Here is a 16,475-nt window from a genome sequence, read left to right on the forward strand (position 1 = left end):
ATATCCAATTATAATTTTTGCTATCTAGCTAGCTAAGTTAAGATAAAAGCACAACTATAACGTCCTCATAAAAGCAAACTAGCTAGCTAACGTTATCGATAACATTTCCTTATGAAAGCAAACTACCTAGCTAGCTAACGTTAGCTAGCTAGCTAAATGAATATAACCAGAAATAATATAATAGTCCTTAAAACGCACTCTAATTTAAGTGAACCTAACGTTAGTCAAATATTTGCATTGTCTTGCCTGTAAGCCAGTGGCGCAAACTATGAGTCTCGAGTTATCCATGGGTTTAAGGGGCGTGGAAAGGGGAGTGGTTACTGTATTCGTGACGCACCAAGTCGACAACTTTCTCAACCAGTTGAAAATAGGATGATAAATTTAAAACGCATATTTCTCCAAAAATACAGAACGGACATATTTAATACTTTACTCATTGTGTTTCTTCAATGCCTCTTGTGCAAACAGCACATAAAACCGAGAAAGTGTGAAAATCACCATGGTACTCCTTTAATGTATTTCACTACAAATAAATGGTTTTGACTCAAAAACCTCACTGTTGCATCATTTTCAAGTGGGAATTACAAGTGGTCTAAAATCTCCGGGGGTCCAGACAAAAATCCTAAATCTCTCCAAAAATGAATAAAATGCTTTTTGTCCATTATAAAGCACATGAATGAGCCCCTTATGGTTAGGTTTAAGTTGAAAAATTGATATCAGATTAAATGCAAAAACATTGTGTGACAATGCGGTACTATGTGTAATAATGAACTCTTGTATGTATTTCTGTACAGTATGTAATGTTTTTTTGTATGGGGATGGGACGACATGGAAACAATTTTCAACCGCCCACCACATTTTGGCAATGTTCCAACTCTCACGTCATAACTGGTGCATGGAACACAAAAAATACTAAGCTATCAACGAACACTTACATTACAGTGTGAAATATCCTCATTATAAAATACCACTAACCTATTTAAAGACACTCAATTTCAAAAACAACACATATAACCGAACTATTTTGAGCAGTACTACTTACATAGTGATGATGATGTGTTCAGTAGATATAGACAGACAGTAAATCAATGCTCTCTCCTCTCCTGTCTTACTCCAGAAAACAATGACAGCTAGGTCTATCAGCAAACGGCTTAGCTATGCTCAGAAGTCCTCAATAATAATAATAATATCTTCCAAGAAATTATGAAAATCATTGATAACGTTTCCTCAGGTGCAGTGTCTTTTACTGCTACCACAGAGTGAATGCGTAACTGAATGTGATGATCAGAAAACCTTTGGTTACGCTGAGCTATAAAACGCCATTCCAAAAGCAAAATTAGACATGCTATAGCCTACATTGTTAGACAGCTTATACTGTCACCTGCTGAATATATGAATTGTCAATCAAACCAGACTGTACTAAAAAGGGCGACAACGCCGTAAACAACACGTGTGGTATTATGCACAGCTATTTTGGAAGCTATCGAGGCGTCACAAATGCGCATATATTTCACAAACGGATTAAAGACAATTTATGCTCATTCAGTCTCAAAGGGGACATCTCTACGCATAAAACCAATGGTAAGGTTGTATATTTCTTCATTATTCAGTCCCAGATATTTGACTGTAGAATGACATGGTACAGCCTACTTTTTGAAAACTTTTTGTTTATTTCATTATTCAGTGAGCAGCGTTTTTGCTGCTGTATTGGTATATCTTAGGGCTATTGTTGGGTTTATCTTGTTGTTATGACGGAATACGATTTCTGAGTGGTGAAAGAATATTTTTAATGAATGCCCAGATAGACAATATTGTCCATTATGTCAAGGGGGGGGGGGGTGTAGTTGCAGATGAGACTGCAGGGAGGGGGTGGGTGTTAAATGAACGACCAGAGCGACAATGGTAGCGCTGCAAAACTCTGTATTTGGCATAGTTGTCATGTAGCCTATCATCTACTAATGAAACTAAAACAAAGCATTTCTGTTTTCAACTCATACTCTGGTTGCAGGAGCAATGAATGTCTGAGTTGAAAAATCTAAGCACGCCGGCATGCCGACCACTAGGTGGTGTGCGCTAAGTGGTTAAAATAAATATGGAATGTAAAATAAATATTCTACGTACATACATACACACATATATAGAATACTTCTTTATCCCCATGGGGACATTTCCCTAGCAGCATGTAACATTCACATTTACAAACAGACATTTATACCAACCAACAGGCTATGACAAACATGCATACATATAAATGCATGCTAACACACAGACTACATTCTGAAATAACCATATAAGCATGGATTCAATCATTTACCATGTAAGCCAAATAAATAAAAGTGTATGTCAAAATTAGAAATGGAAGTGTTTTTAATGGGCTATTGCATACGACAAACCTACAAATTGTTTGTGTTGGTGGAGGATATATAGGGCTAGCAAACATGAATTTAGAAAGGAGGGGCTGTCGGGTAGATACAGTAACATAGTTAAGAGACAGCAGTTATCAGTACAGGGGCAGCGGTGAAAACCTGCATACACACGGCCCTCCATGGCAACGAGTTTGACACCACTGAGTTAAAGAAACTGGACATACCCAGCGTGAAATCATTATCTTGCAGCAGTTTCTATACGACCGGTAACTCTACCTACCGGACCGAATCGCAACGCAGATGTGAAAGATCAATTTTGTAGGCGTCTGTATGTGTAGCCTACAAATGTTTTCCTTTACCATGAATGTGAAATAAATGAAAGTGCATGTCATATTTTAAATGTAAGTGTATTAATGGGTTATTGCACATGACAGACCTTCTAATTGTTTGTATGTCGGTAGAGGCTATATTGAGCTAGCCAACATAAATTTATAAATGTGGCATTGCAGGGTTAAAGCTAGCTGCAGTAGCCTACCATAGTTAAGTAGTAGGTATGAGAACAGGGGCATCGGTGAATGTAAACCAATTTTTGAGTGAAAGAAACAGGACATACCTGGTGTGAAATCATTATCTTGCAGCAGTTTGCATACGACCGGTAACATTACCAACCGGACCAAATCACAACGCAGATCGTAGAGATGAATTTCAGAAGCGTCTGTAGGTGTACTAACATTTTCCTTTACCATGAATGTCAAATATATGAAAGTATATGTCATATTTGAAATGGAAGTGTTTTTAATGGGTTGTTGCAGACGACAGACCTACTAATTGTTTGTATGTCAGTAGAGGCTGTATAGGGCTAGCTACCATGCATTTAGAAATGTGGCGTTGCAGGGTTAAAGCTAGCTGCAGTAGCCTACCCTAGTGAAGTAGGTATGAGATCGGGGCAGCGGTGAACCTGAACTGTTTTTTGAGTTAAATAAACAGGACATACCTGGAGTGAAATAATTATCTTGCAGCAGTTTCTATACAACCGGTAAAGTTACCAACCGGACCAAATCGTAACGCACATGTCAAAAGGGGGATTTGAATCTGTGTGAGTTCTAAAGGCAAAGGCACAACCCACTAAGCTACGAGGGAAGACAACGTCAGGGGTGCAAAGTTGAAATGTTTTAAAACTTGCGTTCATTTTGTGTATGTATCCTATGTTTTTATTGGTTGATGTACGTAAAAAAAGACTAATGGGTAGACATATTGTTTGTGGGTTAGGAGCATTTCAGGCTTTTTTTTCCAGGAAAAGGAAAAAGCACAAAATCCCCTACAGTTGAGGCCAAAAGTTTACATACACCTAGGCTAAAGATATTCAAACTCAGTTTTTCACAACTCTGCACATTTCATGTTACCATACATTTCTTTTGGCAAGTCAATTAGGGCATCTACTTTGTTCACATCAGAGGTAATTTTAAAACAATCAATTAGAGACAGATTTATTTCAGCTTTAATTCACTATATCAGAATTTCAGTGGGTCAAAAGTTTACACATACCAACTTGACTGTCTCCTTAAACAGTCCGGAAGATTCCAGAAAATGATGTAATGACTTTTTAGAAGCTTATGATTGGCTAATTGTTATAATTAGGAGTTAATTGGGAGTTAATTGGCACCTGTGGCTGTAATTAAGGGCCTACCTTCAGAGCCACTGACTTTTTGCCCTTGATACCATGGAAAAATCCAAGCAACTCAGCCAAGACTTCAGAAAAAAATTTGTGACCTCCACAAGTCTGGTTCCTCCTTAGGTGCAATTTCCGAACTACCAAAGCTACCACGACCATCTGTACAAACAAGTGTATGCAAATATAAAAGACTTGGGACTACACAGACAATGCATCATTCAGGAAGGAGGCACAAATTAACTCCCAGGGATGAACAAACTTTGGTCCGAAAGGTTCAACTGAACCCCAGGACAACAACAAAGGAACTGGTGAAGGAGTTGGAGGCATCAGGTACCAAAGTATCTACATCCACCATTAAGAGAATCCTACATCGCCATGGCCTGAAAGGCTGTAAAGTAAGGTAATCTTTATTATCCCCGAGGGGAAATTTGTTGCACAGCCAGCAGTAAATACAAACATCAACACACAAACAATTCACACAAAAAACATAGAATTACCTAATATTATTTAAAAGGCCAATAGCAGCAGGGACAAATGAGTTTTTAAATCTACTGGTCCTGCATCTTGGCAGATAGGCCTAATATCTGCGACCAGATGGAAGTAACGTGAACTCACTGAACAAGGGGTCTCTAGGGTCCGCAAAGATTGATTGGGCCTTCTTTGTGGCTCTGATTTTGTGCAGTTGGGAGAGGTCATTTAGGTTTGTGCCTGCAAACCTAAATGACCTCTCCCAACTGCACAAAAACTGTTGTGCAAGGAAGAAGCCCCTACTCCAAGACCAGCATAAAAAACGCAGGAAGAAGTTTTCAGGTGATCATCAGGATCAAGACCTATCTATCGAGTGTTCCCTGGTCAGATGAAAACAAATTGAACTGTTTGGCCATAATGATCGGTGCTATTTATGGAGGAAAGAGGGTGAGGCTTTTAATCCGGAGAACACCATCCCAACTGTGAAGCATGGGGATGGCAGCATCATGTTGTGGGGGTGTTTTGCTGGAAAAGTGACTAGTGCACTTCAGAAAATAGATGGCATCATGAGGAAGGAGGATTATCTAAAAATACTGAAGCAATACTTCAAACTTCAAGACATCAGCTAGAAAGTTTAAACTTAGTCGCAACTGGGACTTCCAGCAGGACAATGATTCTAAGCATGCCTCCAAAGTTGTAAAAATGGCTTAAAGACAACAAAGTGAAAGTATTGGAGTGGCCATAACAAAGCCCTGACCTGAATGCCATAGAAAATGTGTGGGCTGAAATGAAAAAGCATGTCCGAGCAAGAAGGCCCACAAACCTGGCTGAGTTACACCAGTTTTGTCAGGAGCAATGGGTAAAAATTCCGGCAAAGTATTGTGAGAAGCTTGTGGAAGGCTACCCCAAGTGTTTGATTCAACTTAAGCAATTACATGGCAATGCTACCAAATACTAACAAAGTGTATGTAAACTTTGTACCCACCGAAAATCTGATATAGCTAGTTCATAAAAGCTGAAATAAATCTGTCTCTTAGCTATTATTTTTTTAAAAAGCCCTCTTATGGAAATAAAGTAGATACCCTAATTGACTTAACACGGTAAATGTACGGTAACATGAAATGTGTGGAGTTGTGAAAAACTGAGTCTGAATGTCTTCAGCCTAGGTGTATGTAAACCATTGGCCTCAACTGTAAGTTTGGGGCCTTATTGAGTGGACGTGTGAAGTTGTTTGTGAATTCTATCTGTTAAAATAGGGTCAGAAGGTGCAGAAATTAATATTTTTAAGGGCTCACAGACTGTGGTCATTGTGGTTATTTCTGTAAGGAACCCTGAAAAGTGCCAGACTCTGGGTGCTGTATAGGTATGGGCCATGCCGCTCCACCAAGCTGTAACTTGGCGGGATGGCATACCTGCCATCCCAATAAGGTAGGGATGCACTCAGTTATTTGAATAACCGAATACCCGAATGGGGGTCAGTATTCCAGAACACGTCTCCTGTCTGTTCTGGCCCCACGATGGTGGAATGACCTCCCTGTGGAGGTCAAAACAGCTGAGACACTGACCCATTTCAAACGACGACTGAAGACTCACCTCTTCAGGCTGCACCTCTCCCCATCCCTCCCTACCCCCCTGTAAATGACTGTACGCTTAGGGTTGTAACTAGGCAGCTGTTTCGTAGGTGACTTAGGTGCATTAACTGTCTTAACTACTGCTTGTATTTTTTCCATAGATTGCGTTGTTGCCGTTCTCGTTGTGTTAGTATTAATCAGTTTAACCTTCAGGGTCCAAGTTGAACTATGCGGTTGTTCCCTGCACTTGGACCGGTACTTCTCTCTAGGGGTTTCGTCATACTTGTTCCTGGTTATGGTTATACACTTTGTTGTACGTCGCTCTGGATAAGAGCGTCTGCCAAATGCCTGTAATGTAATGTAATGTAATGTAATATAAAAGAGTGTTCAAAAAATCAAGTTTATTAATATATACAGTATAAGGCTGTCAAACCTGCCATGAAATTGAGTTCGAATATTAGCTTTTGTAATTAGTTAGAGTTTGAATATATTCAAATATCATTTGCCTATAATTCACAAAAATAATCTGCTTATTGTTGGGCGCAATATGCACGTGACGCTCCCTTTAAACTGGCCTGAGTGTTATTTTCCACAAGCGGGCAGTAGAATAGTTCATCGGTGAACTTTCATACTAGGTCACTACATCTGGGGCCTCATTTATAAAACGTATTTTAGATCAACTTTGTGGCGTACGTAGAAAATCACGTCAAAGCAGTGATTCATAAAATTTCAACATGACTCGATTTGACCGTGGAAACAATTGTGGCTCTACGTCAGGTCTTCACTTCACAAGTTCATTTTATAAATGAGCCCGCTACAGTTTCTATAGCCTAATGCGCAAATGAATAAAGCACTTTCTCGTGTATGTAATTTGCCACAACTCGGCATTTATTAATCACAATAATAGGGAAATGTTTGTCTATAGGAAATCCCGGTTTATTTCTTAACACAAAAACTATTCAAACGGCTAATACCTGTAGCCTGAAACAACATAAATTACTTACTCTGTTTAGTTTGTTTAACTTCTTACATCATCCAATTTTATCAAAATATTCATAACAGAAAGGAAACAGCCTGTCATCGGAACATAATTTAGCCCAAATTGTTAGCTGACCAGATCTGTTAAACGAAGTGAAAAAAGAGACTGGCTCGCGAGGCTAGCTGACCAGTAACGTTAGGTGCCAACTGAAAGTATCACAGAGGTTATTGGCAAGGAAAACCAGACGATCCACTTGCTCTGGATCCAGGGCAGAACATTTTTAGTTGACAGAGGAAGTAATGTTAGCACAGGAAATGAACTGTGCGTGCATGAACATGATTCGCCGTATGAAATGAAGCCTGTATATTCATGTTAATTACAAAAAAACGGGATCCAAAACTAATATTCCAATGCTCAAATTTAGGTTCGAACTTCGAACATTTTTTTTTTTTTAAATCGAATAGTCTTCGAACTTCGAATATTTTTTGACAGCTCTAATACAGTATGTGGTTGCAGCAGCCCATGGAATGCTGAATTTTTTTTTTTTTTTTTTTTTTTACACAGGACATTTCAAAATCTGCCTTTCACACCAATTCACAATAACGGCACAATATATGTCTGAATTCATAATTTTATCATGACACTTGGAACAGAAGCGGGAAGAATTAGGCTAATGTTTTGTGTATTTCGAATTTGCTTATCGAATCCTGAAAATGTATTTTCAATGACATTTGTGATGAGTGAAATGCAAATAATTTTAATTAATGGCCAACACCTGTGGTGCTTACGTCTCCAACGGCAGTTACGTAATATGCTTGCATCAACGCGCCAGTAAAAGGCCACGCCCCTACGATGGGAGAAAACAATCCGTAGCACTCCATACGGTTATTATTAGCAGTTACTGGATTATCAAGATTATAAAAATGCCAAAACTTTGTATGGTAGGCTATACAAATAACAAAGCCAAGAATCCAGATTTAAAAAAATTTGTCTGCCTGTGCAAAAAGAGAAGAAAAAATTGGAAGGGAGAGCTGAAAACTCTAAAATCCTGAATAAAGTCACATCTATTTTTGTAGTAAATTAGCAGTAAGTACTTATAACTTTAATTAGCTGTAGCTAAGAAATGGTAACGTTCACTTGTTTTTTTTTTTTAGGATGCTGCATAACTAACATCGTTAACTTATATATCACATCACATCCTAAAGAAATGTTAGCTAGCTGATAACTTAGCTGCTTTTAACGAAGAGGCTTTTAACTAAAGTTATTAGCTATGGTAGCGGACCTTAACTACTGTTAAGTCTAGTTAAAAGTAGCTTTTCACAAGAGAGCACAGAAAACTTCAGATCTTGTCTTGTACCACCCACCATGCAACAACATTTTGGCACTTTTATAATCCCCGTGGTTGGTAGGCACAACCCAAACCAACCCTTCTCACACTGAGACCCACCTCTGTGATAACATAATGTTACCCAGCTAACGTCACTCAGTGTATTACATCTTACATCAAAAAAGGTGATTCCTATTTGTACCAACTGGAAGTAATTTCCAAATTTCTATTCAACATGGTTTTATGATACGTTTAGAGTAAAGACCTTTTTTAAAAAAGGTATTAGGCTCATACAGGCTAAAGGTATTAGGCTTGCTGGGGTTAGGTTAAATTATATGAATTGTAAGCCAAAGGAGGTTAGTTTGAAGTAATTTGATAAAAAGATCATTCAAAGTTGTCTTTTTGAGTTATTGTAGGTAGAAATTGGAAGAAAAAAAACATTAGTTTTTCAATAAATGTGCATCTATTAACTGAATTCTTCTCTACCTTTTTTTAAACTACAGGTGGCCTAATACTTTTGGCCTGTACTGGAAGCAAAATCGGCTCTAAAGTTGAAAGCAATATGGCAAAGGAGTTAGGCTTATATGTGCGGGGTCAAGTAAACATTGCGGCAAGAAGGTTATTGGAATTTATTTGTTGACATTATTGGCAGGGGTGGCACCAGTTACGCACGGCTGGTAGCTGTATCTGGAACTCCAGCACATAGCAACTGCCTCTCACTAACTCTAACACACACACACACACACACACCAACAAACTCTGAGCCACTGCGCTGCAAAACATTTAATAAATAAGTTCTGTGCGTCAGCCATTATATGTTTCTTCAAATCGATTTATATCATTGTGGATAAAAATGCCCATTCTGTTTGCAACATAGGACTTTGATTTCGCTAACTAGTTGTTTCATTTACTACACATTATTGAAAAGTGATCGTTATATTCTGTAGTTGCCCCACCGAGTCAGCGCACAGCAGGCAGCAGGCTGAGAGCTGACCGTTCCCGGCTATCACTCAGTGAAACTCTCGCACCGAGGAGCAGGAGGTGTCAGGTGCGGGAGCTAGCGAGACAAAAGCCTGGTGTGATTTCTTTCAAACCCCCGCAACCTATACATCAAAATAAAGCTTAGAACCTGTAATTTTTTGCTGTATGTGTTAATTTCCTCCATTTAAAAAAACCCTGTCGAAATATTGAAAAAACCAATGTTTTACCTTGTATTTCAGTCAATAATCATCCGTTTAAGATGTAACATGTGGTATTGTATCAGCCATAGGTCTTGGCTATCAAATGCACACGAAATCCAGTCCAGATTTTCAAGGTAACAGTTGCCACCAGGAGAAAATATGAGGACATCAGATGTTTTGCAGTCTATCCAAACTTAGTTCAGTAGGGGAAAAACAGGCAAAAAAATTTCATGTATTACTGTTATGTAATTACTGTTGTAAAGTAGTAATTCACGTATCCCTAGCGAACTGCAGTAACGTTAACACATCAAGAAACACGGACGCAGTATCATTGGAATTTAAGATTATTCCCTTCAACTGAAGGATATTTTTCTAGATATTTTTACTGAAAATAGTTTTTATTTCCAATGCAAAACAGAATCTTTTGATTTATAAAACATTTTTTTCAGTTTCTGATCGTTCAATGTCCCCCTGTTAAAGGGGGGGGGGGGGGGGGGTGGTGGTGGGGTTCAGACAGTTCATAAAACATAGTTTAGTTAAAAATAAAAAAAGAGAGAGAGTATGATGAAAGATGAAAAGTACAGTATGAGGATGCGGAAATATATTTCATAATGAATTAGCCTATATGCCAATATTAAATCAATCTGATGCTTTGAAGGCACAACAATTGCATTGCCAATGCATATTAGGTTAGAAAATATAACATTTGCCCGATTTAATGTGACTTCCGGTATAAACCACGCCCACTTCCGGTATTCTATCCGAATACAGATACAGAGACAGATCATTCTGTTGGTTGAACAGATACAGATAATGACGTCTCTGCACATCCCTAGTACAGAGTCAGAACTGCCACAGGTCAGATTTGATCCAAGACCACGGGGCTCACTCAGGAGTTACAAGGGGCTCTTTTACCATTTGAGCTACCTAGCAGATGCACACGCACACTTGTACACTAATGCATGCACAGAAACACGTATGCAATCATACATGCACAGACGTACACATGCTTGCGCATGGGCACGCTCATTTGCAAATGTGTGTGGCATTATGGCTACAGAATAAGAAAAATAGTAAAATTAGAATGATCACAATGATTTCAGTGTTAAGTGTTAATTTTTTTCTTTAATTTAAATTAGGGCAGCAAGCTGGCCAGAGTGATCACCCTCCTATATTTTCTCAAACCTCACATGCAGCTGACTGGGGAAAATGGTGTTTCTCGCATTGTTCCTATGTTCTTAAGTGCTTGCATCTATGAGATTCAATTTAGATGATACTATGTGACAAAAAAATTATTTACCAAAAAGTCTGAATGTCATTCAAAGAAACAAATAATCTCGTTCAGTAAAACAAAGAAATTAAACATTAAAAATATATGAACCATTTATTCCATCAAAAAATCTGATGATAATCACAAGCAATTGAACAATATGAATTTTAAAAAATGTTCACTTCTACTATAAATATGTGGAACTGACTCTACAAAAGTTGAGAAATGTTCTATAAAAATGAAAAAAAAAATTATAAACTCCTTATATGGAAATCTGTCTATAATCTCTTATTTGCGTGATGATGGATTTTATTGAGTTGTATTTGCAATAAAAGTATTTGAAATATTAATAAAAAGAATTTAAACATTGCGTCACTGAATGACGTTTTAGGCAGTAATCTGACAAAATGTAGGCCTATGCAAAGTACCAAATTTCCTTGAATCCTTGAATAAAAATTTTACATGGCCAAGGAGCCAATTTAAACAACTTATCAAAAAATTGCTGCTACTAGATTTTCCTTTTTTTTTGTTGACATTCTGAAAACCTAAAACGTCAATGACAATTCCCCTCGTCCATGCCCTCAAATCAAGAAATGGCCATCTGGAATTACTCTTACTTTCTGCCTTGAATAAATAACTTACTCGTTAATTAGGTTGCTGAGCACATGTGTTAAGTGCTTTCATTTTTTCCTTTTCTACAAAAAGGTTAGTTTTAGTGGCCATGTGTGTGCCCATGCTTTCAATTAGGAGCCGATTGTTTCAGCCTTTAATTTGATAAAGATGGCATGCATAGCTATTTCTGACATCATGTGGATTAAAAAAACAATCCCTCTAAACATGAAAAGCATATAATTAACCCTTTAACTGACTTCTCAACCATGCGGTAGAGCTGACTTTGACAGTGAAAAAACCTATGAGAAAAAAAAAAATCTGCCCAGCATCCTGATTGGTGTGGGGCTCCAACCCCCCTTAATCAATTTGCATAAAGGGTATCTTTTTTCAACACAACTATAGCCGCGTTTCCACCGCAGGAACTATACCCCGGAACTAGGAACCTTTTGAGGAACTCAGTGCGTTTCCACCGCAGGAACTAGGGTCTAAATTTAGTTCTGGGGGCTTTGTTTTACCCCCCAAAACGTTCCTGCTCGGGGGGTAGTACTTTCCGAAAGTACAGGAACCTTTTGGGTGGAGCTTGCAGCGCTGAACATTTCTGATTGGTCGAGTACTCGTAGCATTTGTGTTGTATTTATTTTCCGCCATTAGCCGCCATGTTTGAAAATATGCAGCGGCAAACCAATTTATTTTCATAATAACTTCAAATCAAACTTGTATGTTATGCGGCGCAGTAGCCTACTTTTGGTTATAGCCTGTCAACGTCTTGGAATTATAACGTGTGCTCTTCTGTTCTTTTCTTGCTTTAGTATTCGTTTTATAAAATGCTAAGCATTCATGCTGGGACAGCATATTACGTAGGCTACCAAAACATTCAAACGGATTAATTCGGTTGCTGAATATTTTCTTCCGGATTTTCTTTGTTAGCCCGTTGTAATTGACTCAAAACGTTTGATACAGTTATGTGAGGTGTGCGGTAGTTCTGCATAATTAACATTGGTGATACAGTACAAGCAAACTGGAAATCACCTACCGCACTTTTTATCCGGGTAAAATAACAGGTTAATTCTAGTAATCTTCCCTTTAGCTTTTTCAGACTGCCGTAATTTTACTCAATTTTACTGCCATTTTTCAATTCCACGAAAAGACCAGGAAGACTATGGACTCATTTATGGTGCATGGTTCGCATCTGGAGGGCACACTTCGCTGCTCGGCTAGCAGTAACTTCGAAGGAAAGCAAACGGTGGCTGTACCACTACTAATTTACATTTTCACGCAAGTCCGAGTTTTCGTTCTATTCTTGTCATTTTGCGATTAGCCTATATGGAATTGACGACGAGAAAGTAATAAAACAGCAAATTGTTTACAACGTGTGCATGTTTTCTGCTGTTAATGAATGTGTTTGAGAGGATATATGAAAATCAATAAATACAAAAGTAACCATATATAGTCATTGTTGGTAACCCGTTGTATATATGTGGAATAAACCCCTCCGGGCTGTCCCGGTTATTAGAAAATAATGTAGGCTACTTCGGTGGTAGTATGGGGTTACAGAAGAAATCATATGACAGATGGACCGACGACAACGTCAGTGGGCTAATTTGCCTAATCTTCGCGGTACTTTAGACCCCGGTGGAAACGCAGACAACCATTGGCTGAAGGAACCTTTTAGTTCCTGGTAAAGTAGTTCCTGGGACTGAAAGTTCCGGGTAATTTTGGTGGAAACGCGGCTTATGTGGAGCAGTTCCTGCACTTTCCCCACTCTGACAACGGAGGCAGCACCACAAATCACTCCCCAAAGATTAGGGCATAAAGCAGGAATTTGGCAGGTAAGGGATAAACCATGATGTTTTTCAGATAGAAGAGACCTTAAAGAATAGGAATATGATATTAAATATCAAAAATGTTAAAAATCCATTGTGCCAGAAAAACATGCTCAACCGTGCGGTTGATATGTCGGTAAAGGGTAGAAATGACCATGATGCAGGGCAGATGTTAGCATAGTAGTTAGTGTGGTAGGAAGATGTTTGAGTGGAAAAAGTGAACAAATACAGTGAAATTATATTATATTACTAAAACACAATATTATCCTATTACATTATACACTGCCTGGCCAAAAAAAAAAAGCCACCGTTTGGATTTTTTTGGACAGTGCCCACTGTTTCAAGCCTCTGGAGGCAGTGTTATGATCTGGGGTTGCTTCAGTTGGTCAGGTCTAGGCTCAGCAATGTTATGCGGCAATAAAAATTAAGTCAGCTGAGTACCTGAATGTACTGAATGACCAGGTTATCCCATCAATGGATTTTTTCTTCCCTGACGGCATGTGCATATTCCAGGACGACAATGCCAAGATTCATCAGGCTCAAATTGTGAAAGAGTTGTTCTGGGAGCATGAGGAATCATTTTCACACATGAATTGGCCACCACAGAGTCCTGACCTTAACTCCATTGAAAGTCTTCGAGATGTGCTCGACTCTCCCATTGTCAATACAAGATAATGCAATTCTGGACGGAAATAAATGTTGTGACGTTGCATAAGATTGTCAAAACAATGCCACGACGAATGTGCATGCACATATATGTTATGGGAAAACATGTAGTGCAGTGTATTGTTTCATTCTTAATGATGGACACCAAATTTTTCTATGGCAGAGGAAAGGGTAGCAAAGCTGTAGTCCCCCTTGATCCAGAGGAGTCAGACATAGAGGACAGTGATGAGGACTTGGATGATCCTGACTATGTGCCAAGGCACACAGGTGACACAGTTGAAGAGCTACCAATCCCTGAGCTTAGTGAGCCTGATACACGCCCAGCCTGTGGCCCACAGCGAGGGCGATGCAAACTCTGCCCAAAGGGGGTGTCACGATAGAAGTGTGCAGAGTGCGGAGTCTTCCTGTGTCTAAACAGCACACAGCAGTGCTTTGTCACGCATCATCTCAAATGAAAGCTGAAAATGAGGTGAATAAGAGATTCAAAATCTGATCAGTTGAAAAAATATGTTCAGGACTGAGCATGAACTCAGATACCGGCAATGGGTGTTTTTTAAAGTTTAAAGTTTTTAAAGTTTTGTTCATGAGTTTATACTTAAAATAAAATGGCGATGTATGAACGGTGCCTGATTATAAAGCAGAAATGCCACACAATGGAGTATCTATACATATATACGTACACAGATGTTTGTTCCAAATCGTAGTTAATGATATGTTCGACATGAAATATGTAGGCCTAATCAAAATGAAATCAATGATACCAGGAATGAATGTTTTTTTACATACATATTTAAACTGTTTAGTTCATAGAAACAAAATAGTTTACACTTATAAAATGACAATCAAACAGTGTCTGATTTTAAAGCAGAAATGCCATATGATGCAGTATATGTCAATATATACATATTTGTGGACCTAGCCATTGTAATTGATGGGACATTTACAGGCCAAAAACATGTTGATGGAGTATAAAAAAAGCAATAAACTGTTTTAAGGTTTTAAAGAGAGATTTAAATGATTGTGTTTCAGGAAAAATGTTCCGAAATATAGCAATTTGTGAATAGCATCTTTTACTATAAACTCACATCTCAACCGTACGGTAGAGGTCTATAATTTCTAAAAAAGGGGTCAAGTTATGAAAAAAACTGTTAGACATTGTTATTTGGTACTCTAGTAATAGGTATTTATGGTTAAATAATTTTTTCATCACCTATTTCAATGAGTGACAGTTAAAGGGTTAAGAAAAATTAACGGTTTGTCACAATTCTGGGACTGCAATTGTGGTGGGAACGAAAACCAGCATATACTGAGAGTCCCCAGGACGGCAACCACTTGACAAAACAGCCTTAGCTAGCAATTTAACCAATTACCAACATACGCTGCGCCGAGACAGCTCGCAATCGAGCATATCATTTACCTAGCTAACAACCAGAGCACTTGGCTATTAATAAACAAGATCTAATATATGGATGGGTAGCGAGAACTATAGCTAACTAACGTTAGTCGGTTTGCCTACTTGCTATGTAGCCTAGTATAGACATGTTCAAGGTAAATCCCGCAATACTGTTCACTGTCTAAGTTACCAAGCTAGATAGCTATTACAAGAAACAAACAGCTAACGTTTAGCTAGCGATACATCATTCGCAGCGCACTCACTTTCGTTTGGAAGAAACGTGCCGTTCTATCCACTTTGGGATCCCACCACCGCCGCGTTACGAACGTCATAAATTCGCAGTCAAGTTAATTCCCACACGGTTAGGCCAGACAGTTTAAACGCGAATACGTGAAAACCAAAGACAACAGCCCAACCTTTCCGTCCCTGTCGGCTGGGTCTGCCCCAGATCTTTGCAAGCAAAGAAGCGAATACTCAGAATGTTTTTGATTGGCATGACGACAAACCAATGAGCAAACGAGCCAAACTCACGTGGTAAAGTCGGGAGCGTATATATGAACCGTATGTAAACTTGTATGTTATGCGGAACAGTAGCCTAGTTTTGGTTATAGCCTGCCAACGTCTTGGAATTATAACGTGTGCTCTTCTGTTCTTTTCTTGCTTTAGTATTCGTTTTATAAAATGCTAAGCATTCGTGCTGGGACAGCATATTACGTAGGCTACCAAAACATTCAAACGGATTAATTCGGTTGCTGAATATTTTCTTCCGGATTTTCTTTGTTAGCCAGTTGTAATTGACTCAAATCATTTGATACAATTATGTGAGGTATGCGGTAGTTCTGCGTAATTCACATTGGTGATGCAGTAAAAGCAAACTGGAAATCACCTTTCGCACTTTTTGTCAGGGTAAAATAACAGGTTAATTCTAATAATCGTCCCTTTAGCTTTTTCAGACTGCCGTAATTTTACTCTGCCATTCTTCAATTCCACAAAAAGACCAGGAAGACTATGGACTAATTTATGGTGCATGGTTCGCATCTGGAGGGCACACTTCGCTGCTCGGCTAGCAGTAACTTCGAAGGAAAGCAAACGGTGGCTGTACCACTACTAATTTAAATTTTCACGCAAGTCCGAGTTTTCGTTCTAT

The 16,475-nt window shown here is 38.6% G+C and overlaps 1 protein-coding gene across 1 annotated transcript in view; it reads right to left on the reverse strand.

Annotated features, from left to right (window-relative positions):
- st3gal5 (ST3 beta-galactoside alpha-2,3-sialyltransferase 5) overlaps window positions 1–15,904 on the reverse strand; it is a 46,101-nt gene extending 30,197 nt beyond the window's left edge. Inside the window, exon 1 of the mRNA XM_035427332.1 lies at window positions 15,592–15,904. The gene's annotated coding sequence lies outside the window, so the exon portion shown is untranslated. The remainder of the gene's footprint in view (window positions 1–15,591) is intronic.
- Between the last annotated feature and the right edge of the window lie 571 nt (window positions 15,905–16,475).

The sequence above is a fragment of the Anguilla anguilla genome, chromosome 7 (assembly GCF_013347855.1).
Source record: "Anguilla anguilla isolate fAngAng1 chromosome 7, fAngAng1.pri, whole genome shotgun sequence".
Taxonomy (NCBI): domain Eukaryota; kingdom Metazoa; phylum Chordata; class Actinopteri; order Anguilliformes; family Anguillidae; genus Anguilla; species Anguilla anguilla.